The 25,403-nt window shown below is 40.0% G+C and overlaps 1 protein-coding gene and 1 pseudogene across 6 annotated transcripts in view; both read right to left on the bottom strand.

Annotated features, from left to right (window-relative positions):
* The window catches only part of GCNT1 (glucosaminyl (N-acetyl) transferase 1), a 33,375-nt gene extending 9,105 nt beyond the window's left edge, over positions 1–24,270 (bottom strand). For 2 of the 6 annotated variants that reach the window (XM_036739373.1, XM_036739372.1), the window contains exons 1-2: positions 24,097–24,270; positions 23,052–23,191 (exon numbers count right to left, since the gene is read on the bottom strand). The gene's annotated coding sequence lies outside the window, so the exon portion shown is untranslated. Of the gene's footprint in view, positions 1–13,020; positions 13,139–23,051; positions 23,192–24,096 lie in introns of all 6 variants that reach the window. The other 4 variants (XM_036739371.1, XM_036739375.1, XM_036739374.1 and 1 more) reach the window with 2 other exon arrangements.
* On the bottom strand, positions 6,245–7,354 carry LOC118831900 (annotated as a pseudogene).
* Positions 24,271–25,403: the final 1,133 nt, after the last annotated feature.

The raw sequence follows: 25,403 nt of genomic DNA, 5'->3' as shown, positions 1-25,403 counted from the left end.
CTAGGAGATGAGAGGCCCCAGAGGAGGCCTCGAGGACTACAGTTCTATGGCAAGGGTTCTTAAAAAAACAGCAGTGCCTACATTGAGACTAGTAGCCAGACCTGACGCTAGAGGTAGTGGAGACCATAATTGCCCAGTAAAGTTAGTGTGAGTAAATCTAGGACTCAAAGAGGAGCCCAGAATTTAATGAGACGCTAGAAAACCCGCAGAACAGAAGAATAAAAGGGCAAAGTTTTGGGGGAGTCAATCAGGCATACATACCTCAAAGTCATAATTCTGTCTTTTCTCATTTGGGATCATTCATAAAACCCTGAGACATCTTTTTTCCTCTAGACATCTTTCTTTGCTTAAATATTACTTTGTATTTATAGACAGTGTTAATCACAGGCCATTGTTAATTTGGGTATACTTATTAGAAATAAAGTTTTGAGGAGACAGTTGAGAAGGGACCATCTCAGAGAAGTGAAATAGATCAGACACTGAAGTAGTGTTTTGCCAGAGTACTAACTCTTGCTGGGGCCTGAAGGGGAGGAAATTAATGAGACGACATAGGGAAAGAGAGAACAGAAATGGAACGTTTATGCCAGGAAACCCATCTAGGCAGTGAGTCAGTAGTTGGGGTGGGGGGCAAACAAGAGTGATTATATGATAGCTACACACAACATTATTTTATCTGATCCTCAAGTTCTCTCTGAGAGAGAATTTCATCAATTTCCAGGTGAGGAAACTGGAATGACTTGTTAGCAGTTATAGGGCTATCATCACTTAGGATTCAAATCTAGGTAGTTTCCTGGGGTCTAATTCAGTGTCCATTCCACAAACAACAACATCCAGGACTTCATGCCCACAAAAAGCAACATTAAGTAAAAAAAAAAAAAGAATTCATACGGACTATAGAAAAAATGTAAACGACAACCCAAGGTCAGTGTAACCAGAACCTTTGTTTGCTCACCTTCAATTTCATCAAAGTAAACTGTATGAAGAAAATGGGGGAAGGAGGAAAAAAAGAAAGAAAGGATGGGGTTGGTTAATAGAGTGGATAATTGAATAATGAGAAGTGCCGGAAAATTCTCAAACATCCAGAAAAACAGGGTCTTAAACAAAGACCATTATTAGCTTACCGAACGTCACAGAGGGAGAATTTGAGTTGGAAAGGACACCAGCAGCCATGTAGTCCAATCCAAACATAAAAAGAATACCCACTACCACATACTTGCCAAGTATTCATTCGACCTCTACCTGATGACCTCCAGCCCACAACCTCCCACAGCAACCCATCCCACTTTTGGCCTTAAGTTGTTAGGAAGTTGTTCACTTTTTTACCCTGAAATCTAGCCTAAATTTAACACTTTGCAACTCCCACCCTTTGCTCAACTTGGCCCTCTGGGGCCGAAGGGAAAGGAGTCTAAATTTCTTCTCCCTGTGACAGTGCTTCAAATACCAGAAGATAGCTATCTTGTCCCTGTTCCTACTCCAGTCTTTTTTTCTCCAGGCTAAACAAGCCCATTTCTTTCAGTCAATCCTCCCCCTATCTCTATTCCAATCTTCTTTTCTCTAGGCTAAGGCCCAGTTCTCTCAACCAATCCTCCTGTGGGAGTCAGTCAGTAAGCATTTATTGAATTTGAGGCACCTAGCTAAAAAAGGCAAAAATACCACCCCTGCCATCAAGGAGTTAACATTCTAATGGGAGAGAAAAGCACAAACAACTATGTATATACACTATAACTAGAGACTATGTGAGATATAGATCAAAACCTCACTAAGATTTTTGAGACACTCTGGTTACATACACACACACACACACCCCTAAGCACACTCTTTAAGTGGAAAGGAATCTCAGATGAAAACCACTGGAAGTTGGAGGACCAGGACATGTCCTTTGCAGAAGGTGGGATCTGAGGTGTCTTGTAGGAAGCCAGAAAAACCAAAATGTAGTTGTGAGGAGGAAGAGCATTCCAGGCACCGAGTGAAAATGCAGAGTCAGGATACGGAGTAAAATGTAAAGAACAGTGAGTGGGCCAATGAAACTGGATGGTAAAATATGTGAGGGGGAATAAAATCTAAGAGGACTAGGAAGATAGAGAGAGGCTGAGCTGTGAAAGGCTTTAAATGATAAACAAAGAATGCATATATATATATATGCTTAATATTACTTATATCTGTATATATAAGTATATACATACATATATACACATATATACATGTGTGTATATATACTTATGTGCACATATACATATACACACGTGTGTATATGTGTATGTATGTGTGTGTGTGTATGCAAATATAATTTGATCTTGGAGGTAATAGGGAGCAATTGGAGTTTTTTGAGTGGGAAAGTGACATAGTTAGACCTGGACTTTGGCAGCTAAGCAGAAGACAGACTAGAGTGAGGAGACACTTGGGACAGGGAGACAACCAGAAGGATGTAACGATCCCGGCAGGAGGTACTAAGGGCCTGTACCACACTAGTGGCTGTATCAATGCAACGAATGGGATGTGTCTAAGAGATGTCCACAACTGAACACAATATTCCCAATGAAGTCTGATGATAGGATGGCAGGATAGAGGCAGGATACACCGGGACTATAACCTTTCCATTCCTGGAAGCCATGCCCTATCTTAATGCACCCCAAGGCCACATTAGCATTTATGGCTGCCATACTGCATTGCTGGCTTATACAGAACCTGCAGTCCATTTTAGACCTGCCTCTTCCATCCTGTACTTATGGCGCTGATTTTTTTTTATATTTCTCCCTACAGAATTTCATCCACTTAGGGCCTGGTCTGGACGGATACCTCCAAAGGGTAGGGCTATCCTATATAACTGTAGGTGAGGAACGGGAAGGTCAGCAGCATACTGAATCTAGAGAAGCACTGGAAGAAGATTAAAGAAAACAAATGTGTTCAGGAAGAAAACAAATGTGTTCAGGAAGAACACAAAGAATACAGTAAAGAACACAATAAACTAAGAGCATATTCATTTTAATTTTAAATTAGGTTTCTTAAATATTTTAAAACTATATTTACTTTAAATATGTAAGATATTTAAGATAAATATAAGATATAAATATAAGATAAATATGTACATTAGTTTAGTTCTATACAGTGGGAGGTTTTCCAAATGTTAAAATATATTACTGACGTGGCATGGAGGATTAAAGAGCCAGCCTTGGCATCAGCTTCAAGCCCCATTTTTGATACCCACACTGGATACGTGTGCCTGAGGCAAGTCACTTAACCGGCTACAACTCTAGGCAACTCTATAAGACTGTCAAGTGCAGAAGATTTGCAAATCTGCACTGACAGAACATTCTCTACACCAACGAAATCGCAAACTTCAACAGCAACAACGACAAATGAAGACGGAGACTAAAAGAATTTAAGAACTGAAAAGAAGCCTGGAGATTGTCTTAGCCCAGAGATGGGAAAACGACAGCCCAAGGGTCACGATCTGCCCTTCCACCAGCGTTGGCTGGCCCCTGATCTAGTCCAACCTTCCTATTTTACAGATGAAGGAATTGAGGCTTATAGGTTACATGACTGAGTTCAAGGTCGCGCAGCTAGACAATGGTATGGTCAGGTTTTGGCATATGATTTGTGAAAGGTGAAAGAACTAGACCTGATTCTAATCTCATTCAAAAGCTGTCAGCAAATAATTTTAGCCTCTATCCAGGTAAAGCATCCTTTGGGAAGACCAGCTTTGCGAGGGATACATATACACACACACACACACACACACACACACACACATATATATGTGTGTGTATATATATATATATATATATATATATATATATATATATATATATATATATATATATATATAGTGTGGGATGAACACAAAAACTACCTGGCGAAATCGGGTAGTGCTAAGTGAACTTAATCGTTGCAATCAGTGGTAGCCAGATGGCTCTCCCATCCATGGATTTCAACTTGCATTTCAAGTAACTCAGGGTTTTCAAAACTAACATTTCAGAATCAACACCAAAAAAAAATTTTTAATATGGAACCAAACCTCTACTGCAGATTCCCCACCTTCCTTAATAGCTCCCCTTCCCATCACAAATAAAAAGCCCCTCTAAATCACAAATTCAGTTTTGCTGAGGATCAAATTATGTCAGATAGTTCATCTTTCACAGAAAATGTAAAAAGATGAAGGATAAAATAAGATGATAAGGGAACTACGGATCATAGCATGTAGTGTATCTTCCTGTCACTTGGATAGAAAGGACCAATTCCTAGTCCCCATTTGCACAAAGCCAATCACTAAATCCTCTTGCTGGCAGTTTCACCCTTACTCTATACAACCTGATGATGAAATATATATGTATATACATATATATAAAATGTATATATGTGTACGTGTTTATCTACATATGTGTGTATATATTATTCTCATCTACAGGAACACCCATCCACATTGTATTCATACAGGTACCACTATACATGCTGAGCTAAAAATGTATATAGAGAAGATCTAAGTGTGGAAGGGAAGGAGAAAGGATTTATTAGCACCTATTAAGTGCCTACTATGTGCCGGGCACTGTGCAAAGGGTTTTACAAATATCGTCTCATGGGATCCTCTCAAAAAACCCTGTGAAGTAGGTGCTGTTATCATCCCCATGCAGTTGAGGAAACTGAGGTAAACGGGGTGGGGGTAAGTGAATTGCCTAGGGCCACACAACTAGGAAGTGTCTGAGACCAAATCTGAACTCAGGTCTTCCCAAGATGGAAATTCATGAGAGCTGGGAGACTGATGAGCTGGGAGTCAAGAGGATTCAAAGAGAGGGTGTGAGTTGCTTTTATCATTATTATATCAATGTGCTATATGATATCAGGAGGATATTAAAAAAAGAAATGACTATTCAAGTAAAAGTCATACTTTAATGCCACAGAAGTCAATGGCATCGCTCTAGATGACATCAAAGAACTATGTTTTAGTGAACGCTCACCAATAGAATTTTAGCACAGAAAGTGGATTTTCCTGAGGGTAGGGGCTTTCGTGATATGTAACCTTGGGAGAATCACTCAACTTTTGTCTGCCTCAGTTTCCTCAATTGTAAAATGAGGCAGGTAGGTTAATAAAAGCACTAATCTTGTTAAGATTGCAGTGAGAATCAAATGAGATAATATTTGCAAAATGTTTCACACAGTGCCTGGCACATAGTAGGCCCTTAACAAATGCTTGTTCCCTTCTCCCTACTTTACCGCCGTTACAAAGACCCATAGTTATTATTTAAAAATACTCCACTGCAAAATAATTTCCCCAGTAATCTCATGAGATATTTCAAGAATTGCCATCCCCATTTCAAAAATGAGGAAATTCAGGCTTGGAGAGACGGAGTGAATTTTATGCTTACTCAAACATTTAAGTATCTACCTCCAATGGGCAAAGGGGACAAAAAAGACTGAATAAGACATAATCCATGTTCACAGAGAACCACCAGTCAGGAATGAGAGATAACACAAGGATCCAGGTTACTATAAAGATAACATGTTAGTATTCATGTGCAGTCAGAGCTCTAAGCAAATGTTCTAAATCAGGTAAAGAGCAGTTATAATATTTTAAAACTCTGCCTCTGTTTAGTAACTTCTACTCCTAAAGGATCCATCTGTAGGAGCAAGTCCACCTTAATTATGGGCACACTGGTTGGAAGGGGATGTGGAAGGGAGTGTCCGAAATCTTGCATTTCACATTTAGTCAATCTGACTGAGCCAGAATTTTCATGTGCTCTCCTAGGATTCTAAATAAAGGCGTCAGTACTTAAGAGAGAGGGAATTAATCTGGAGACTAAAGCCCAGTTAATGAATTCTGATTATTCTTCTTCAAAGTTGATATTAACTGAAGTTTAGTGCTTATCCATTAAAAGGAACACCACAAATGACAACTCACAGCAATTTTCTTTCCATGTACAAGTATGTTTATTAATTTTGGAGGGTAATTTGTCTTTTTTCTCTTTTTCAAATTGCTTTAACTGTTGAAAATATCCTTCAGTGATGTAGCAGGAGTCATGGGGCAAGAGAAAGGAACAGGGATGATGAAAGAAACAGGGCTGGAGGAGGGGTTGGCTTCTACCCAGAAAAGAAATAGCATCCAGAAGAAGAGAAGAGAAGGAGACTCTTACTGTGCTTGCTGATTGCTTTGACATCCAGTCTGACTGCTTCAGCACTGGAGAGAGACCCTCCCTCCTGTCCTCACTTCCCCAATTGGGGCAGATCAGTCATGGATGCGATTGCTGGAAGATCAGTTGGAGGCATCAGAGTGAACACTGCCAGGGAGCTCACTGAAGAAAGAGTAGTAGCATCCTGCCAACCTCTATTAGCTCACGTTTACACAGCTGGATGTGTCAGGGACAGGACCTGAACACAGTTCTTCCTTTCTCCAAGGTCAGTCATCTATCCACTGCACATGCTGCCTCCCAAGACTGGTACCCTGTGGACTGACTGTACATTTGACTAGCTACAAGTTCATCACTGCATCCTCCTGTCTGGCTGATAACACGGTGAAGGGGAGCCACCTGTGTCTGCATGTTGGCTCCAACTCAGGGCCCCTTGGAAGGGTCCCCATTGCGTCATGAACAATCTCCAGAGTTTGACATGTTAAAAGAATTGGTAGAACCAGCTGAATTGGGAGTTGAAACCGAGTTAGCTTGGCTTCCACGGGCTAACACACTGGTTGCACAAATACCGGCTTCCTCTTGAAATTTACCTATGTCCTTCCTGTACCAGATTCACTTATTTCCAAACCAGTTTGACATCTGTGAAACCCTGTGACGCCACATTTCTTGGCTAGCTCCTCTTTGGCTTCCTCGCTGGGGTAAGGGTTGCTGAGATGAGAATAGAAACACTCATTCAGGGTTCTGTGGCTTACTTGTTGAAGTTCTGCCTCTTCTACCTAGCATCCAAAAACTGCGTGTACAGGATCATGACTTTCATACGTGTTCTGCTTCGCCTGTATCTGTATGGAGCTGAATTTGCATGGAGGCAGTGGATCTCCTTTGGTGAGATGGGCCTGGTCTGGCTCTGCTGATAAAGCAGGTTCATCTCACATCAGGTGAACTTGTGCATGCCTGTTCATATTTCTTCAGTTTGGTGTGGTACATCTGTTGGATCTGTGAGAGCTTGCCTCTGTAGTCGGAATGCTCAACTGAGTTGTCTGAGCCAGCTCCCCAATGCTGCTGCTACAGATCCTCCGCCTTTCTCGAGCCCTTCTACCCTCTCCGCCAACAGAATGTTATCTGATCACATCAGCTGTTGTCTCCTCTTCCTGAGCTCCTCAGATACTTAACACTGTTTTTTCTTTGATTTTGTACAACATATTAAACAAGGCAGGCTTCATTCTGTGGATGTTTGATGCACATTTCTTGGCCTGTTGCCTTGTCCAAACTCTGGTTCTGTGATGGTCATAATTGCTGTAAAATGTCCTGTTTTTTCCCTCTCTCCCCTTTGGTCCCTCCAGCCCCATCTCGTAATCCTGACATAGGCTGGGGTGTCCTGCCACCCCTATCCCAGCATGCCTAACCAGGGTTCTAAATAAGGGCATCAATCCTTAGACAGGGAATTTAACCTGGAGACTAAAGCTGAGTTGGTGAATTTTGATTATCCTTCTTCAATGTTGATATTGGCTGAAGGTTAGTGTTGATCCATTAAAGTAAATAACTGAAGTGGCAACTCATAGTTGCTAAAAAAAATCAGCTGTTGGTACCATGGTATTATTTTTCATCAAGTTTTATGGTAATGATCCCTGTTTTTAAAGTATATGTGTACATGAAAAAAGAGTACTTTTGAGGAAAAAAAACGTTGCGCCAAAACCATGTAAACTCTATTAGAAGGAACCCCAAGAAGTGAATCACCATAGAAAATATTTTATTTGGAGAAACAGAAGGGACTCATTTTCCCCTTAAACTGTTCTTCCTGTAATTCCACCTAGGGTGGTTACCTAGATGACAGAAGTAGAAAAAAGTGATTCATAATTTAAGAAGATAACATTTGAGGTCCCCATAACTTCTTTTAAAAAAACTTCACTCATCTTATTTTTAATTTATGAAATTCAAAGAAGCAGTTCCATAACATAGTATAATAAAAAAGATGATTGCTCATAAAACTGCTAATTTATTATGTACCACTTGCTATTCCTTCTAAATATGTAATAATGTTATCATGTGAATTTCTTTCCCCCTTTTTTTCTTCCCCCTCTCTGTGTTCTAGAGATGGCTACCATTAGACACAAATACTGTGTGCGTGTGCGTGTGCGTGTGTGTGTGTGTATGTGTGTATAAAATTATTCTATACGTACTTCTATTTATCAGTTCTTTCTCTGGATGCAGATTCTAAGATTCTAATCCCACTGCCTCATTACCGATGAAGAAACTGAGGACCAGACAGGATAAGAAGCTTGCCCAAAGGTCATACAACTAATTCATTTTAAACCTTTGAATATTCGGTTTCATCAGACATACATAGAGAGCAGAAAGGAACGTCAGAAACAGGAAGCAGTTCACTTTTTTTTCTAGTTCTGCATAGCTCTTCCAGGGCTGTGAATAAAATATACTCTCAAATGCTTGTTGAAAGTATTTGAGATCTTTATCTGTAGATGCATTTGGTTAAACAGATAAGGAAATTGAAGCCCACTAAGTTATCCAAAATTACAGTTAGGAAACAAAACACAGACTTAAGGTACTTTTAAGTGCCAAAATTATAGCTGAAAAAACAAACCAACCAGAAAACAGCCAGCTTTACATTGTATGATATAACAGGAAACGTCCATAAATTGGGACTTGAGTCAGAATCTTGGCATTATCATTAACTCCCTCTGTCACTTCACGCAAGTTACTCAAACTCCCTGGGCCTCATTACCTCATCTATAAACATAAAGGAACTAGATTAAGTCAGTTTTCCCCCAAATTCTCTGTGCTATGGAAGCCCTCTGTTTCTCAACCAAAGCTTCATAGCAGGGATGGAAAAGGGTTGAGGATGGAGGGGTTTAGGCAGTGTGCTAATGAGAAGCAACTGAACTTGGAGTTCAAAGACCTGACTCTAAGTTCTGTCTCTGACCCAATATAGCTATGTTACCCTGAATTAAGCCACCTTCTCAGGCTATTATGTGAAAACAGAAATAATATTTATACTACATATTTGCCAGATGTGTGAGGAAAGTGCTTTGTAAACCTTAAAACACTACGTAATTGTTATTGTATTTTTATTATTATCAATGTGAGTGTGTATTGAAAGCCTTATAATCCAACCAGTAGATTTAAAGGGAATATTGACAGGCACGTTTAGCAAAGCGCTGAACGTGGGGTGTGTGCCAGGAGTTGCTGACATTGAAGTCATAAAATTGAGAGCTCAAAGGTAGCTTAGATATTTCATGCCACATAGATGGTATTACTGCCACAAAAAAGCAGCGACCCATCATAATGACAATTTATGTGCTGACTTCTCATGTCTATAAAATGTTTATGAGAATCATCTAGGTACACACTGAAGGTATCCTTGATGAAAATGTGAGATGGGGAGAGGCGGGCTTTTAGAAATTATATTCTACTTCAGACTGCACCTTTAGTAACACAAACAACTGAAGTCTATGCAGAAAAGTGTTATTGTCCAATCTGTGGGCTAAGGCAGGATCCATCGAGTTAAAGCGACAGGTCTGTTAATACATACATACATACATACATATATATATATATATTATATATATATAATATATATCAATCATCATCATTTTGATCTTTCATTCAAAGCATCCAGAACTGAAGTACCTGATACATTTTACCACAACATGTTTTCGAAAGTGAATTATTTACTTACTATACTTTTGGATAAGGAGAAGAATTTATGAATAATCAGGAGATAGAGAGCATATGAGACATAAAATGCCTAATTTTAATTACATTAAATTAAAAGGGTTTGTATAATTAAAATCAATGTAGCCAAGATTAGAAGGAAAGCAGAAAATTTGGGGGAAAACAACTTGCAGATAGTTCACTGGGTATTTGGATATTTCAAATATATAGAGAACTTTGTCAAATTTATAAGCATATGAGTCATCCCCCAACTCAAAAATGGTCAAAGAACATGAATAGGCAGTTTTTGAATGAAGAAATCAATGCTATCTATAGTCGTGTGAAAAAATGCCCTAAATCACTATTGATTTGAGAAATACAAATTAAAACAACTTTGGGATATCACCTCACACCTATCAGAGATTGGCTAAAATGACAGAAGGGGAAAATGACAAATGTTGGAGAGGATACTGAAAAACTGGGACACTAATACAGTACTGGTGGAACTGACAACTGATCCAACCACTTTGGAGAACAATCTGGAATTATGCCCAAAGAGATACAAAACTCTGTATTCCCTTTGACCCAGCAGTACCAACATCAGGGAAAAAGGAAAAGAACCTATATGTTCTAAAATATTTATAGCAGCTCTCTTTGTGGTGGCAAAGAACTGGAAACTGAGGGGATGCCCACCAATTGGGGAATGACTAAACAAGTTGTGGTATGTGATTGTGATGGAATATTACTACTGTAATGGTTGATTTTAGAAAAACACAGAAAGACTTGCATGAAATAATGATGAGTGAAATGAGCAGAACCAAGATCACATTGTGTACAGTAACAACGTTGTTGTTTGAAGAATAACTGTGAACAACTAAGTTATTCTGAATATTATAAATAATCAAATGAACTACAAAAGACCTATGACAAAAGATGCTCTCCACCTCCAGACAAATAAGTGATGCATAGAAGCATGCATAGTATGGCATGTGGATATATGTATGTGTATGTATACATACACATACACATATAGATACATATATATGCACATATATACATACATATAGTGATATAAATATATAGATATAAAAGTATATCTATAAATACAGATATATAAAATTATCTATAAATATATGTCTGTATATATATATGTGTGTGTGTATATATATATGTGTGTGTGTATATATATATACACATAGATACATAGATACATAGATACATATATACATATATATATACATATATATATATATATATATATATATATATATATATATATACACACACATACCTGTATCAAATGGTTGTCTTCTCTAGTGTGGGATGGGGAAGGAGGGAGGGAGAGAGTATGAAACTTAAAATGTAACAAAAATAATTAAAATTTTTTTTGAGGCAATCATGGTTAAATGACTTGTCCAGAGTCACACAATTAGCCTAGCTTGTGCTCTATCCACTATACCACCTAGCTGCTACTTAAATTAAATTTTAAAAAAAGAAAGTGAATTATCTAAATACTGAAAGAAGCTATATTAAACAGGATTTTAGGCTGACACTTTCATTACTTTGCCCAGACTTTCAATCTATGAAAGGCAAAGTAGCATAATGTTTTTCATTATCTGACTCGGTATAATAACCTAAAATAGATACACATGATTTTTGTATTCCTGGCACATAGCAAGCGCTTAATGAAAAATACTTGAGTGTTACAATGAACAAAATTCAAATTCGATGAAAAGTGTTACTGAATTCACCGTAGTTTTTTGTCATTTTGTGGTTTCTCAATTCTATATATTGGGAAACTGAGGCACGGGGATATTCAAATAACAAATATTGCCCAAGATCATACAAGTAACAAACATGAGGAGCAGAATTTGAATTCAGGTCCTCTGACTTCAGAGACAATGCTATTTCCATTGTACTTGTACCTTATCGCAACTGTCCTTTGTGATGAGGGGAAGGGGACACACAAAAATTGATATTAAAAATGTGTCCTTATAGTAGAATAGACAGAAAACCACCGGTGTGGAGCTTTCACGAGAGACTACTATATTTATTTTTTCTCGATTATAAAAAAGTATTTGACTTTTTAAGAATAAAAGGTGACCTTAGAAGTTTTTCTCCAGCAAAGTATCTTTCATATACATGCTAAGGTCATAGAAGATTCTTTGACTGGAGCAAACAAGAAGGGAGCATTGTTCCGGCTGTCAACGAGACAGAAGCAGGGAGAAACAGTCACCCAAGGTGCCGGCCACCATGGGGGAGAAGCACCAACACAGAGTCCTAATGAATGAGGAATTCCCTAAAGACGGTGATGCCCTCCAGATGCCTCTGGTTCTGGCTGACTGCCTCCAGCCCCAGAACACTGCATGATGTCCTCGGCTAGAATTAAGACTCCTCAAGAGATCTGCCTCATCATTCATAAAGGGAAACCCAGCTGGAAGAAGACTCTCTAATGTCTGCACAATGACATGAAGTTGGATAGGCAACACATTGGCTGATGGGATTCCCCCAACACACACAACCTGGAAAATACACCAGATGGACAAAGAGCTAGGCCCAGAATTGAATAAGAGGAAGAAAGTAGGCTAGAATACATCTGCTCAGCTGCACAGCACTTTCAACCATCCTAAGTTACTTTACCCGTCCAAAAAAAACCCCTATATTTTTAATAGTAACATTCTTTGGGCGATAGCATGCGGCTTGCTAGATCACCACTCTCTCCAAGGAAACAAAAGTGTGGGTGTCACAAAGAGCACTAGAGATGCAGGCATATGTAGGCTATCGCATTAATAATTACCTATAAATAAGTAGTATAAAAGAGAGCGTCTAGCAAATATATGATCATGAAAATAAAATGGTCACATAAAAGATCTAGTCAAAACCCAGACTTAACTAGCAATTGAAGGGGATGGGAAAGAGAAGGTAATGAAACTGTGTTGAATAAGCATTTCTATGAAACTACCTGCATCCACGATAAACCTAGAAATGAGCGTTTCCACCGGAAGAAGACCTGGGGACGAAATCTGCGTGACCTTGTTTCCATGTTTTGAGAGAGACCCTAGAATATCACTGCACAGAGGAAGTGGGAAGGAAATAGAGGGCTGAGGCTGTTTCTGCTTTTTCCTATCTCTCCAGGGCTTAGCAAAGTGCCTGGAACATAAGTGCTTGGTAAATATTTCTTGACTGATTGATGCTAGGGAGGGATTAGGGTGGGGCCGATGAAGGAAGAGCTCACCCCTGGTAGAGAAAGTCTCTGGATCCAGCAGTTGGGGTGAAGAGTTCAGAACTTTCCAAGAAGGTGCAGTCTGGAAGAGGGCCGGTTTGCCCCTGTGCCCCCCAAAGGCACTCAATTCCTTGTAGGAAGAATGGGATACAGAAGTGAGTAAATATGGCAGTGGTCTTGTTCGTCAACCACAGTATCCTACAATGTCCTTACAATATAGCAGGCTGGCTAAAGACTACTTAATTCCAGTGTCTTCCCTCTGGCATTTTTTCCCCACTTTTATCCTGTATAGTTTGTTTGTATGTAGTTGTTTGTACGTTATCTCCCCCATTAGACTTAAGATCCTGGAGAGCAGAGACTGTCTTTTCCCTTTCTTTGTATCCCTAATGCTTAGGATAGTTCCTGGCATGCAGTTGGTGCTTTAATAAATATTTAGAGACTGTCCGTGGAGGAAATGAAGGTCTGGGCCTGAAGCAGTTGTACTATAGATGCAGGGGTCTGTGGCATGGGGCTGACAGAGAACTGTAAGGCATGGAAGAAGTGCCAGAGTGAGAGTGAACAGTGCCAGGACAACAGGTTCCCCTGGGCATATCCCTAGTCACTCTGGTCTAACAGATCTGGAACAGAAGGTTCCAATGTGTTGGGTCAATCCTCTAGGGTAGATTGATGGGATGGGACGGACAAGAATTACAGAGAATGGAAAAGCGTGGGGGTGGGGGGCATTGCTAGCCATCCTCCACCTCCTTCCTCAGATCTCCCTAGAATACTCATCTGGATCTCTCTATCCCCCTCCTCACATTTCACCTTACATCATACTTACTTATATATCTGGTAGCGCCATGCTCAATATACACTGGGCACTTAAATCTTTGTTGAATTAAATCTCATTAAATTTTACATCACCCTTATTAGATTTTAAGATCCTCGAGTGTAGGAAATATATCTTTTTTCATCTTGGCATTTCTAGTACCTAATTATGTTTATAGTAGGGATTTAATACGAGTTCATTAAATTCCAAGGATGGTTAGTTGTTTCCAAAGCTACCAACAAGATAAAAGGTCTTAGAATTCCACACTGAAAGTAACTATTACGTATCCAAAGACACGAGTGTGTTTATTGTTCCCGGACAAATAGCAGAGTCTATCTCTACAAGATAGTTTTCTGCGGCCAAATTTTGGTCAAATTTCAGGCTATGCCACCAACTCTTCTCCCTCCCTTCCTTGCTTCCTTCCTTTTTTTCCTTCCTTCCTTCCTTTAAAAGTTGATGATACATCATCGGTAGAATTCTATTCACTCATTCCTCTGGGGCCAACGGGAGACGCAGCAACCGCCCACATGAAACACACACTCCTTTAGGATTTTACGTGGTCGATAAGAATGGCTGCATCCTCTTAATTCCTCTCAGCACGGGCCAAATCCCATCGTAGCGAACATCATGACTAAAAATAAATAATGAATAAATCTGTTTTTAAATAGGTCTTTAGCCACATAAGAAGTCGTTCAGTCAGGGGCGAGATGCCCAACGCCCAACGCCCAAGGCTGAGGAGTCAACAGCAGGCGCATCCTTTCTGCGCCAAACGTCCCCGTGGTTCTGGAGTCTCGTCTCACTGCACGGCCGGTCCGGGGTGACGGAGCCGAGGACCTGGACTCGTTTTCCCACCTTCGACGTCAGCCTTTCTCGAGGGCCTTACACTTTGAACAGTGCTTCAAGCCCCTCGATCCTGACGACGATCCCGTGGGGCAGAGGCTCTGATTAACCCCATTTAACAGATAGGGAAACCGAGGCACGGAAGGCTCCAGCAACCTGCCCGAGGAAGCAAGATTCAAGCTTGGGTCTTCCCGATCCTGGGCTCACCACCTAGGCGGCATAAACAGTGGCTGGGTTTCCAGGTTAAGCCACAAAAAATTATTAACGAATAAATAATGCAGCTGATGCACTAGCCTTTTTAAAGTCCAAACCCACGATTTCACTAGTTTGGCCAATTCCCTCCCTCTATGTCCATGTCCTGCAATTCGTACCGTATTTCACCGCATAATCGTCGTGCCCTGTGTTTGCTTTTTCCAAACATTGCTTCATAATGGCAGCGTTGTATAATTCTGTCCGTCATGCAGCTGGAAAGACAAACCGAGCAGCGACGCATTTACCGCGGGCATAGTGGCATAGGGTCCGCATTTATCTCTCGAGCATCCGGGGCCGGGAGCCTAGACTTCTCAGCCCACGTGCATCATGGGTTATTTCTGAAAGCCAGGCGCGTGGTTGGTTTAGAAGCCGCCGTAGTAACTGTATTAGCGCAACCCAATAAAGAGCTTAGTGGAGCAGCCGGGAGGGTGAAACTGTCCTGTCATCTGATCCGGTAAGACTTGCATCTTTCCAATTTTAACGTATTTTCACGAATATTCTGCACATCCTAATCTTGCACCGAAGATGGGTTAGTAATAAATGATTTTTAAGCACAATTTTAAATACCAGCACAAATTAAAAAAAAAAAAAACTTCACAGAATGATCGCCCCCCTCCTCCTTTTTTGCAAAAAAAAAAAAAAATCTATGACGATTATTCGGTGAAATACGGTACACCTAGAGAGTTGCCTGAGGGCACTGAGAGGTGACCTGATTTGTCCAGGGCCACATAGTTAATATGTATAAGGCAGGAACTGAACCTGGGTCTTCCTCTCACAAAATCCTGCTTTCTCTTCACTAGGTCAGGCTGTCTTTCTATGACAGTTCAAATAACAGAATTTTTATTAAATTCTGAGCAGCCTCATTTTTAATAATGTTATTCACTATTTTTTTACTACCCTCTTAATTATGAATCTGTATTATTTCAGCCAAATTATGGGCCAAATGGACATTTGTGAGCTAACCCACAAACCTACTAATGACTTATCTCACATTCAATGGAGAAATGTGCTCCAAATCACGATTTATTTGCATCCTCTAAGTTCTTCACCAGCATCCATGGTTTTATCATGTCATGCAGATGACTCCTAGATCCACATCCCCACACCACCACTTGCCTATTGGACACTCCAAATTGGATGTCCCAGGGATATCTCAAATTCACACCCAAAACAGGACTCTCCCCCCCCAAACTAAACCCTCTTCTGAGCATCGCTATTTCTGTCGAGGCCATCGCCTGACTCCAAACTGCTTTTCCGTTTACCTCACCCTTTATTCCCTTCCCACACGCTATGGCCCAGACGAAGCGGCCTTTTTGCTGTGACTCTGGCAATGTTTGATCCCTTGCCATTTTTTTATGCCTTCGCACTGATCATTCCCCGTGCTGTTTCACAAGGCGATCTCATCAGCTTCCATGGTTTCCATCGTTATCTCTGAGCAGATGACTCCTGGATGTATTTGTTCTGCTCTGATGTATCTCGAGACCTCCAGTCTCCCATCTTCAACTGCCTGTTTAATATCTCAAAATGGATGTCCTATAGACATCTTAAACTCAGCATGTCCAAAACTGAACTCATTATGTCCCCCGGCCCTCCCTTCTAATTTTTCTGTCATGGCAGAGGCACCATCATTCAGTCACCCAGACTTGCCACCTAGTTGACGTCCTTAATTTCTCACTCTCACATGCGTCCCTTATCCAATCAGTGGCTAAGTCTCGTTGTTTCTAATTTCATAACATCTCTCATATGCACATACCTTCTTCTCCCTTCTGACACTGTCAGCATCCTGATGTAGGCCTTTATCACTCCACACCTGGACTATTGTAATGGTCTGCTGGTTGGTCTCCATATCTGAAGTCTCTCCCTACTCCAATCCATCCACTCTGCTGTCAAATTGATCTTCCTAAAGCATAGGTCTGACCGTGTCACCCGTCTATGCAGTGAACTCTAGACAGGGTTCCCAAACTTATTTGCCCTAGTGCTCCCTTTAAAAAAGAATTAATCAGAGCCCCCCTGGAAATCTATTTTCTTTAATCCTTTCATGTTTTTTCTTTTTGGAAATTTGCATCATTTCAAAAAAATATAAAATTTTTTAAATGACATCTTAAATTTAATAATTTATTGTAAATTTGTGGGTTTTTACTGCATTGAAATTCCGATGACACAATATTGCATCACATAACTATATAGTATCGCATACATATTCCTGCCAATGGGTGCTGGACTTCCTGACCATAAGTGACACACACGACACGCTCACCTGCCAACACCTGCTCGTTAAGACTTGTCAGCAGACTTGACCACTGATGGGTTATAGTTTACATTTTGTGTGTTTATTTGGAAAATAATGGAATCACTATGACTTTAACTCTGTTATACAACAGATGAAACAGGTACAAATGGTTTTTCAAAATTTTCTTCTCTCCTTTCTTTATGCTTTCTCCAACCCCTTATTTTTATTCAATGCCCCCCAACTGCACCAGAGGCTAATACCACCTCCCTGGATCGTTCCAGTGCCCCCTAGGGGTGGCACTGCCCACTCTGGGACCCTATGCTAGTGGCTCCCTGTTACTCCTAGGTTTAAATATGAAATTCTCTATTTGACTTTTAAGGCTGTTTATAATCCGCCCACTTCCTCGCTCTCCGGTCTCCCACCTCACTCCTCTCCAGGCACTCTACCCTCCTAACCTCTCTGCTCTTCCTGAAACAAAACTGTGTCTCCTTACTCTGAGCATTCTTACTGGCCGTCCGCCATGCCTGTAATCCTCTCTCCTCTCCCTTCTGCCTCCTTTAGCTGGCTCCCTTCAAGCCTTTGTTACAAAGCCCCACCTTCTTCAAGAAGCCCCCCCCCATCCCCTGAATGCTAGAGCCTTCTCTTTGAGATTGTCATTAATTTATCCTGTACCTTGTCTCCTGTCTCCCCCATTAGACTGTGAGCTCCCGGAGAGCAGGGGCTATTTTCGCCCTTGTATCCCCAGTGTTTAGCACAATACTTGGCACATAGTAATAAGAATACCTAACAAGTACATAGTGCTTTAAGAATTCCAAAGAGCTTTACATGGTCAGGACAATCCTGTGGCGCAGGCGCTATTATTATCCCATTTTACAGATGAGGAAATGGAGGCAGAGAGATGTTAAATGACTTCCCCTGAGCCGTCCAACTAGTAAATGTCTGAAGCAGAATTTGAACTCAGGTCTTCCTAACTCTGTGTCCCAAGCTCTATCCATTGTACTGCCTAGATGCCTAGCACCATGGAAGGTGCTTAAATGCTTGTTGACTTGACTTGCTGACTTGGGAAATTCCTATAACTGATAAACTTAAGACATATTGATCAAACATATTGCAGGTGAAATGAAAATCCTTTAAAAAGGAAAAGCCAAAAAGAAGAAGAAATAAAGGCAAAAAAGCTTCAAAACTTTACATAAGAAATATAAAATCTCTTTCAGAAATCACCTTTCTAGAGAGGATTCTGGGGAGGTGGCGGAATAGGACAGAAAACTTTCCAAATTTCCTCCACAGAAAAAGACAGAACATCACCTCAGAGGGAATATATAGCAGCAGAAAGAAATAAATGTTAGATTTAAGTGGTTGCTCTCCTAAGACAACTTGAGAAGACCCCAAGAAAGACCTGACCTCCTGGGGCAGAGGTTCAGCCTGAGCGAAGTGCAAATACCTCCAGGCCAACTCTGTGGAATCAACATCTGATATCTGAGTTGAAGATTGAAGGACCTTCCACCATCGAGGGACGCCAACTACAGCTGTGCTGACCAGACTGTCCCGGGCTGTGGATTCAGGGAGAAGGAGCTGACACACACCTAATGAGTGCAGTAGCAGAGGGGTGGGGACCTTGCTGGCTGTGAGCATTTGCAGGAGAGCAGAGTCCCTGGTTTCACTTCCAGCAAAGACAGGACATCTGTAGTTTGGGGCCAATGGAGGGACCACAGGGAGTAGGATCATTTATGGTAGTGCATGATGGGGGAGAGGAGGGTCTAGCAGTGGCTTAGGCATGGAGAAGAGAGCTCAGGGTTGGGCCCTGGGACAGACTGCAGAAAATAACAATAAGAAGGACCTGAGGCTTGAGGCATTATTCCCCATGTCTCAGGACTTGGGCTTGATCATACTGATAGCTGCTGAAAACAAAATAAAACAAAAATAAATAAAAATGAACAAGCAAAGGAGAAAGAACCCATTCATAGAGAGTCACTATGGGGATACAGAAGATCCGGGTTCATATTCAGAGGAAGATAAAGGAGCTAAAAAAGCCACTCCTTTTCAATGAGAAACATCAAATGGTCTCAAGCACAAAAAGAGTTCTTGGAAGAACTTTAAAAGGACTTTAAAAATCAAATAAGAGAGATCAAGGAAAAATTAGGGAAAAATATAAGAGTAATCTAAGAAAATCAATAAAATTATGAAAATAAAGTCAACCAACTTGAAAAAGAGAAATCAAAAACTTAAGGAAGAAAATAATTCCTTGAAAACTAGAATTGGTCAAAGGGAAGCTAATGACATTCTAAGACACCAAGATATAATAAAACAAAATGAAAAGAATGAAAAAAATAAAAGAGAATGTGAAACATCTCAGCATTAAAAAACAATTGATCTAGAGAACAGATTGAGGAGAAATAATATAAGAATAGCCAGACCACCTGAAAGGTACAATAAAAAAAAATCTACATACAATATTATAAGAAATTATCAAGGAAAATTGCCCTGAAGTTCTAGAACAAGAAGACAAAGCAGAAACAGAAAAAAAAATCATCTGATCACCACCTGAAAGAGATTCTAGGAGAGAAACTTATAGGAGTGTCAGAGCCAAGTTTCAAAGCTCCCAGGTTAAGGAGAAAATATTGCAAGCAACAAGAAATAAAACAATTTAAATATCATGGAGCTACGCTAAGGATTACACAAGAACCAGCATCTACTATATTGAAGGACTCTTAAGTCTCAGAATATTATATAATGTAGAGCAAAAGAGCTGGGGTTATGACCAAGGGTAACTTACCCAGCAAAGTTAAGCATAATCCTAAATGAAAAAAAGGACATTTAATGAACTGAAAGACTTTCAGGTATTTGTGACAAAAATAGCAAAACTTAAGGGAAAATTCAACATATAACATCCAGGAGAAATATGAGATAAACATTAAGGACCAATTATAAGGAACTTGATGGGTCAAATTATTTACTTCTTACATGTGAAAATATTATTAGTTCTTTTATGACTGATTTTTATTTGGGTAGTTTGAAAGAAAGGCTTGGGTGAGCTGATTATGATAGGGTGATTCTAAAACAAAACAAAACTGTGTAGGGAAAGATAAAAAGGAGCAATTATCTCATATAAATGAGGCATAAAAGGAAAAATTGATACAGAAGAAGCTAGTAGAGGAAGGGCAGGTAGTGCTAAAACCTTACTCTCATCAGGAATGGGGTTAAAGAAAGAAAAAAACATGTATAAATGTGTGTATATATATATGTATACATATCAAGAAGGGTATAAAAGTCTTCTAAATTCAGAAAGAAATAAGAGGGCAAAGGGATGGGGGGAGAGGATAAAGGAGGATCTCTTGGAGGGATGGGTAGGGCAAGGTTCCTGGTAGAAGTAAAGCAGAGGAGGGATAGGAATACGGTGAGGAAAAATAAGGAGGAGGAAAATATACAACAAACGATTAAATTTTAAAATGTGAATGGGATGAATAAACCCATAAAATAGAAACTGACAGCAGATTAAAAATGTGAATTTAGTAATATTTCAGGAAATGCTATGAAAATAAGAGACACACAAAAATAAAATAAAGGTCAGGAGTAGAATTTATTATGTAAAAAAGCAGAAGTAGTAATCGTGATCTCAGACAAAGTTAAAGCTAAAATAGATTTAATCAAAAGAGAAAAATAGGAAAACTATGCTGTGTGTCAGCCATATTATTCAATATAGTTTTAGATCATTTAAAAGAACTAGACAGTATAAAATACCTGGGAGTATACCTGTCAAAACAGAGACAAGAATGATATGAACATAAACACAAAACACTTTTTATACAAATAAAATCAGATCTAAATCACTGAAGTAATATTTATTGTTCATGGTTAGGTAATGCCAATGTATTTTTTAAAACAACAGTTTTACCTGACTAATCTATTTGTGTAATGTCATCCCAATTAAATGACTAAAAAATAATTTTACTGAATTAGAAAAAATAATAAAAAGATCATTTGAAAGAAAAAAAAGATCAGGAACTTCAAAGAAACCAGGAGGAAAAAAGATGTTAGGGAAGCAGATTCAGGAATATCAGACTTTAAACTATATTATAAGGTAAGATCATTTTTGAAGTGTAAAATGGAGGAGTTTTATTATTTTTAATTAAAATTGTCTTTATAAATAAAACCTAAGCAGGCAAGACTAGAAGGAATGCAGAAAATTGGGGGAAAACTTTCATATTCAATCTATCAAATAGAAAGTGATTGGGTTAGAATATTGCTATAGTGTAGGAAATGATGAGCTGGCTGATTTAGAAAAACATGGAAAGACTTGGACTTAAGAAGGAAGATGTTGTCCACCTTTAGAGAAATAGAAGACAAGTGGAAATAACCATTGTACAGTCATATATATATATATATACATATATATATGTATATATGTGTATATATATGTATATGTAGGTATATATGTATGTAGATGTGTGTATGGATATGTTTATAGATATCTATGTATGTGTAATGTATATGTATGTATATGTGTGGATATAGATATAGTTATCCTCACTTAACTGTAGCCTTCTTTACGGCAGGAGAGAAGGGGGAAATCAAGTAAAAAGTGCACAGCAGAGAACAAAAGAAAACCTACAAGGAAGCAAAGAAAAACTTGGACAGCTTTGAAAATAATGTGTAGTATTTATCATATAGGCTTTCTTGAAAGGGAAATTTATTGTTTTTTATTGAATCCTCTCATGTTCTGCTGTGTATATGGCAATGCTGTTTTTTTTCTTTTATTATTTTGTATTTAAGTTTAAAATAAATTTTTAAATTTACCAAAAAAGAAAAAAAATCACCTTTCTAATAAAAAATATGTGAACAGAATTTGAAAAAACATTCATTTACCATTTAACAGAGAAATACTTTTAACCTTGAAATGAGAAAAAACATATTACTTTAATATTTAAGAGGAACTAAAACTTCCAAGGATGTCCCATTTGGAACATTTTTTTAAAAATCTATTAAGAATAACTGAAATGGGGGCAGCTAAGTGGCGCAGTTAGTAGAGCACCGGCCCTGGAGACAGGAGCACCTGAGTTCAAATTTGGCCTCAGACACTTGACACACTTACTAGCTGTGTGACCTTGAGCAAGTCACTTAATCCCAATTGCCCTGCTTTCCTCCCTCAAAAAAAAAAAGAATAACTGAAATGGCCACATAAGCTTGATTTTGCCATTTGACTGAAATGAAACATGTGGCTTAAATCCTTATTTAGGGAGCTAGTCTGAAACTGCCTGGGCAATTAACACTAGTTTTAAAAAACCACTAATCTCTTCTATTTCTTTAAACAAACCTGATTTTATGCACAGCTCAAAAAAGACAAGGGAAGGGAGAAGAGGTAGAGACATCAAGGTACGTGTCAGAAATTGCAGCCACTCACAAGGTGTGCTCTTAAGAAAAAGTGTTTTGTGGATTTATTTTAACATACCATGGACTTTTTAAAATCAAAAGTTATTTCCAATCATTTAAGTTTATTCCCTAACAAGCTGATAAGATCACTCACAGTTTAAAAGAAAAAATAGCAGCTGTGTTGAGCTTTATCCAAACCCTAGCAGGGTGTATGTAGATTTAAGGTTTCTACTTGGCATTTCCTCCTTTTGACATACGATGCCAACGCTAATTGAGTGTATCAGCGTTTCACATGAGCAACAGCTGGGAAATAAGTAGAGAAACAAACATGAATGCCATGAAGCCAAATTCTGTAAGGTAGAATGTGCGAGAGAGAGAGAGAGAGAGAGAGAGGTAGGGAGGGAATGAGGGAGGGGGAGAGAGAGAGAGAGAGAGAGAGAGAGAGAGAGAGAGAGAGAGAGAGAGAGAGAGAGAGAGAGAGAGAGAGAGAGAGGAGGGAGAGACAGAGAGAGCAAGCAGCTGTGCTATCAGAGAGAATGCACCTACCGTGTAAAGAGTAAGACAATGTAGAATCAGATAATTTCCACCTGAACACTTCCAACAACCTGAGATTTCCTTGGTGTAGATGCTCACTCCACTGACACAGATCTCAAATCTTCTATGACTTTTAATGTCTTCAAGGGAAGCTAAAAACAAAATTATGATCCTGTGGCCAGCCCATCTAGTGATGAGACTCTGAATTTGGCTGGCCAGGTCCACATAAAGTTTGACTCCAAGCTTTTCTTGCTTGGTAGGACCTAGACGTTCCTGTGATTCACTGGTACCACCTTAGTACCCAGGGTCACCTGAACCCCACGTGAAGCATTGGTAGACGACATCTACTACAACAGATCTTCAAAAGCTAGTTCCAGGTAAGAGAATACAAATTTCATTTTTCTTGCTTTTCTTCCCTCCTTTGCTTCTGAGTTGGCTGCCAGTTTGAGCAGTCTCAGCCAAAGTGACAGCCAGTGGTACAAGAAATTAGGCAGGTTTTGAAACCATCCAGTGAGAAACTGGGTTGGACAAGCTTTTCTATGGAAAAATCCATGTCTCTACAAGTAACCTCGTAGCACACACTTCCATGGTTGGGTGGAGGGGGCGCTTCTTTATCATATCTCAGACTCCAGCGCCTAGCGATGTGCCTGTCACATAGCAGACGCTTACTAGCTAGTTGCTTGTTAACTGATGAGAGGGACAGGGGAAGAACGAAAGATTAGAGAAAATACACCATCTCCTAGACAAGTCGCACCAGCTAAAGCCTTTCAAAGTGCTTCACCATTTCAGCTATAAAATAGGTTTTAAGCGGAAGACACTAGAAAGTGCACTTGGAGAAGCAGCCTGAAAGTGAGTCTCAGGTTGCACTGTGCATCGGACAAAAGGCCAGGACTACGCTACCCCGAGAGCGTCCAGAAAGCCCGGTAGTACCCCAGCACCACCCTCGGCTGCGGCTACCAACTCCCACTTTCACTTTTTTTTCCACGAAAGCAAAGCCCACTCTTTCCTCCCTTCCCCCGCTCCCCCCCCAGGCAGCGAGAGGAAGGAAGCCCATTACCTGGGGCAAACACGTTGGCTTTATGGGCGCAGGATGCGTCCGAAACTCTTTCCAACAGCGCAGCTCCCGAGAACCCACTACCCGGTGGCAAGGGTGTTGCTGGTGCTGCCGCTGCTGCCTCTGTTTCCAGAGTTATCCTTTCCCCCGGCCCGCTGTACCTTACACAGGGAGCCCCTCCTTCCCCGAGCCCCACTGAAGCATAATGGGCAACCTCCTACAGCACTCCACCTCCTCTCCTCCTCCTTCGCTTCTTCTTCCTCCTCCTCCTCCTCGCCGCTTCCACCTCTGAGGCTAATAAGGTGGGGCGAAGAGCCAGAGGCAAGACCTGGGACGAGGGCGCCCTCTGGGTATCACTAGAGCGAAGAAAGCTCTCTCATTCTTCCCTAAACTCTCCCCTCCAACCAGATGGGAAATTTCTCAACCACCCAAGTACATCCGCTGTCTCCCTTAGTCACGGCCTCAGTTCTTCTTCCTCCTTTTTCTTCTTTTCTCAGTTCCCTTTATTTAGCTTTCATCCTCCCATGAGAGCGACCCCAATGCACAAAATTGGAATATTTTACTTTTTTTGCAATTGTTTTCATGTTTTCCCAACCAACTCCACTTGCAAAAGAGGGAGAAATCAAAATTCAAACCAATTTTATTCTCTCCTCTTCTTAGGACGGTGATGGTAGTGGCGACAGATCAAAGGACAGAATAATCAACACGGATGACTAAAAGCAGCATTTCTATGCAGCCCAGGCAGCAGGTGTTCTAAATATCCTTTATTAAATAGACTGAAGTCAGACATTCTACGAGATGTCCCAGATTTCAAAGCAAAAAGTGCCGTCTTCATTCTCCTGACCATAAACCGAAGATATGTTTTACAGCTTAAAAAACCCATATAAATGAACTATTTTCTATACATTGCAATCGTTTAGATGACTTTAGATGACCTTTACACACGGAGATCTCATTCATCATACTTGGGCACTTAAAAACGACTTCCTTATCCGGTCAGGAAAGAAACTGATATGTTTTCACTTGAAGTTTGACTACTGTAACTATATTAATGTGCGACAATCCTATTGAAATATTAGAAATTAGGTGGTCCAACAGATAGATTGTTGGACTTGGAGTCATGAAGATCTGAGTTTGAGTACTACCCAAGAGATTTACTAGCTTTGTGACCCTGTGCAAGTCACTTAACATCACTCAGTCCCAGTTTCCTTTTCTGCAAAATGAGGATAATAACAGCATCTCTCTTACCAGATGGGAAATAAGGTAGCATGTGTCAGGGGTGGGGAACCTGCAGTCCAGGACCTAGAGGG

The sequence above is a fragment of the Trichosurus vulpecula genome, chromosome 9 (genome assembly GCF_011100635.1).
Source record: "Trichosurus vulpecula isolate mTriVul1 chromosome 9, mTriVul1.pri, whole genome shotgun sequence".
Classification (NCBI taxonomy): Eukaryota; Metazoa; Chordata; class Mammalia; order Diprotodontia; family Phalangeridae; genus Trichosurus; species Trichosurus vulpecula.
Note: the sequence above shows the minus strand (reverse complement) of the source record. Positions and strands in the feature narration are given on the sequence as shown.